We start from the raw sequence: 4,291 nt of genomic DNA, 5'->3' as shown, positions 1-4,291 counted from the left end.
AGTCAGTTGGACCTTTCTACACTGAGCTATGACCAAATGAATAAACATTGTTCATTTGGTCATTTTGCCAGGCAGAATTTGTGTTACCCGGATTTGGTCAATTTTTATGCCATTCTACTGTGGTTTTCTGGGCATGGTTTCTTCATCAAAGTTGTGCCATTATGTGTCTAGTTTGATGTTCAATTAGCCTTGCACCAATTGAACCTACACCTCTTAAGTTAGAGCTGCCCAAACTTGCTGAACTCACATCCAGACCTGCAGGGCACATTGGACAGCATGCCTAACCTCCATTCCCTTGGCACCATTCAGTCAATTTCCTACTCAAACATGACCAAATGGTCACCAACTGACCATTACAACTTCTTTTCATCAATACATAAACAAAATCTCAAATTTGTGCCTAAAACCTAACTCTACCATTTCAATTCATGCATTAACTTACATTTCATTATCCTAATCATGAATTAGTGTTAAGGGCAGCTATGAAGCCATTTTTAATTCAAAGGAATTCATCAAACCCTAACGCATCTATGGCTGCCGAAATCATGGGATATATATACATATACACATAATTTTCATTTCTTTTCTTACTAATTCAACTTAAATCATGTTCTTAAACAAGAAATTAAAAAGAAAGATGAAATATTAGGCACTAACCTCTTTTGGGAGCTAACTTGAGCTTATAAATCTCCTTAATTTCTTCTTCTAATTGTTGCCTAGAGATGGTTTAAGGTGTAAGATCAATTTTTGATGAAGAGGTAATGAGGTTTTGTGGTGTAGTTGGCTAAGATTTGAAGCTTGGGTGAGTGCATCAATGGAGGATTCTTTCTCTCACTCTCTCTCTCTTTTGGTTCGGCTGTTTGAGAAGAAGATGAGGCTGCTGACTTTTTTTTAATTTCATTTTTTTGTTTCATTTTTATCCCTTTAGTTAATTTATTGAATGGTGATTGGGTGGAGATTTTAGTTACATCATGCTTACGTCATAAATATGACTTTTGTTTCATTTTTCTTTTCTTTTCTACTCATTTTTAATTAAATTTTTAGTAATATTTATTTACATTTTATGTCATAATAATTATTTACTTAACTGGACAAGTTGGCCAAAAATCATCTCTGAAGACGAAATGACCAAAATGCCCTTCGTTTGGCTTATTGAGCCAAAATCGTCTGTACCGATTGAAAAATTTTTCTAAGCATTTTCTTGGCATTCTAATGCCATCAAAACCTCAATGACTTTTCTTTGGATTCTCAAAAATTATTTTATGAATTTTTCCCTGGGTTTAGGGCTTCTAGCTGTGAAAACAGCAACTTCCCACTGGGTTACCCATCGCTAGGGCATCGGCTCATTTAACTTGGTTACATTTTATTTGAAAATTTTTTTCTTAATTTTTCTTATTAGTATTTGAATTATTTATGACTCCTCACCATAGTCTATATATTTTTCCAGACGTTCTAGCTATCCGGACCAACACTGGTCACTAGAATAGTAGAATGTACTGAATTGCTACAGTAAGGATGCTACAAATCCCATCTTCGTTGAACACCTATCTCCATGTACAACTAGTTAGAGTTGACACACGCTAGTATACCTATACATTGTACAAGTATGTAAGCGATATCAAACTTAAATCACCTATATATGTAACACCCCTATTTGCCTAGCCTGGTAAATTATACTGTTCTGGTGACTGGTGTCGGTCCGGGCAATTAAGAGGATTAGAATTACATTTAAGACACCTAGATAAACCCTGAACACAAATTATTAGTAATTGCCAGAAGGTTAAGTATGAATGAGAAAAACAAAGCATAAAAAGTTAAATGAGCCGGGAGTCACAACGATGGGTGGCCTTTCCGAAAAATGACTGCGAGGTCAGTCTTAACTCAAATTTCGAACTAGAAAATGTGACGTCGTGGTCCTTAGGACTATTGCAAACACAGTGGAAAAGAGAAAATTATGAAAAAGAATTGTTAAGCAGGTCAAATAATTAGGTCAGGGATCCGGAAGAAATATCGAATAACTTGCAAACCGGATTGAACCGGCAAGGGGCGATTTGGTCAATTCACCCCTAGAGCTGACACCTGACCTGACTGTCCAATAAAATCAGAGAAAAGAAATTTTTGGGATTGAGAATTAAATTAAAGAACTATTGAAAAATTTAGGAAAATGGAAAAAGAAAAGAAAAAGTTTTATTGCATCACCTTGGATGACATCATCATGATGTCAAAATACAATTTTAATTTGCCTACCTAAATTGACCAAGTCAAAAGCATTTTTAAAGACTTAAAAATACATAAAATTGAAAAATTAAATCATTCTTATTCTTTTTTTTTTCAAGTGTGCCGGCTCCCATTCTCTTCTCTCTCTTTTTTCTCTCATCTCTTCCATCTTGCCATCATGAAAGCTTATTTTAAAGCTTTCTAAACTAAAAATTCATCCATAGATTTTGATGTTTCCTTAGTTAAAACTTGTCCTTGGGTCTTGATTTGAAGATTGAAAGTGAAAAAGAAAGAAAAATTGGAGAGTTTGAGAAGATAGAAAAAGCTTCATTTGATGTAAACTTTCTTTTAAGTTAATTTAGTTATGTATGCATGGAAGTGAACTTGAAGATGAGGATTTAAATTTAGGAATCACAAAAATTATGCATGTCATGGTAAATCATGGAATTTTGGCCAGCCATGGTATTTAGGGTTTTGATGGTGTTTATTTAAATTAAACATGAATTGTGATGTGTTAAGAGGTGTTCAGCATGGTTAGTGAAGTGAACATGAATGAATGGTGTTAATTGGAAAATTAGAGTTCTTGACTTAGGGTTCAAGAGAAAAATTGTAGAAAATGGTTAATGGATATAAATAACCTTATTTGAGTTGAGAAATGGTCAATTATGACCATTTGTGGTGTGTATGAATTGTTGGAAATAAGTTTAAATTCGGATTGGTGAGGGTCAATCTACAGGCAGCTTGACTTAGGTCCATTTCAGGGACTAAAACTGAAAATTTACCAACTCAATTGGTGTGAGGCCAATTGAGAATGAAACTAGACACAAAATGTCATATTTTTCATTTAGGAATTATGCCTAGAAAGTGACCATAACTTAGAGAATAATTAGGCCAAATCCAGAATTGGCAAACTAACCTCTACAAAAATGACCAAATGAATAGTAGTTACATAAATGACCATAACTTGGTCTAGGAAAGTCCAAATGACATGAAATTTTACCAGTAGAAAGCTGAGACATAGCCCTACAACTTTCATGAAGAAAATAAACCCAAATTTTGACCATAACCTGTTTCAAAAGCCACCTGCATTCAACATACAAAAACTGCCGTTATCCAGTGAATACCCAGAATTCTGGGTATAACCAAATCTGGCCAGCCATGTTCAAATGGCTATAAATTAGGCTAAAAAACTCCAAATGGAGTGATTCAAAAAGGGAATTAAAGTTAAGATAATAAGGAACAACTTCTATGAAGAAAACTTAGCCAAATTTCTACAGCAACATGACCAATGGTACAGTACAAAATATGATATCAAATTTAGAAAATTAAAATTTATACTTAGGAGACCTAAAATTTGAAGGAACAACTAAAACCAATAAAATTGGTAAACAAAATGTGGTATGTGTGTATAATTAGATTTCCCATACCTTGTAAGTATAAGAAAGTCAATATTTTGACTTGAATAGTATCATGAATAGTAACCTCGACATAAAAATTTTCAAGAATATAAGTTTAAGCATATTGAGGCTAGAGTTGAGCATATACAAGTTTAATTATTGGATTTATTGTGAGATAAGATACTAAAACACTGTCAATTGTGTGTTTCAGCTGAAAAAGACTCGGAAATTCTAAGGGACTAAGTCAAGGCTTAGAGACGACTCACGTTAGTTTTGTGTACAATAAATTATGTAATTATTTTCTAAGTTAAAATTTGACTTATTATGCTTTATGAAATCATTATATTATTTATAATTTGTATTGCCACTTTTTGACTGCAAAAATGATTTTTGCTTTTGAAATTGTTTAGGATCTTTCCTAAATTAATTGAGTACATTGTTTTGAATTGATTTTGTGTTCATACTTAGCATGACAGTACCACATTATTCCTCCTCCATCTATGGGGTTAAGATCGTTTATTTTCCTCCATCTCTGGCTTATAGTTGAGGTTGTAGATCGGATGATTACTCATTAGCTAGCTAGCTAGCTCCCTCATTGATTTCGATTAGTGGGGTTGTAGATTACTTTATCCTAGTATACAACACGACATTGATAGAAAATTGTGTCATGGTTTAAG

This window comes from Hevea brasiliensis, chromosome 1, assembly GCF_030052815.1.
Source record: "Hevea brasiliensis isolate MT/VB/25A 57/8 chromosome 1, ASM3005281v1, whole genome shotgun sequence".
Taxonomy (NCBI): Eukaryota; Viridiplantae; Streptophyta; class Magnoliopsida; order Malpighiales; family Euphorbiaceae; genus Hevea; species Hevea brasiliensis.
The sequence above is the reverse complement of the archived record's forward strand: the minus strand, read 5'-3'. Positions refer to the sequence as shown.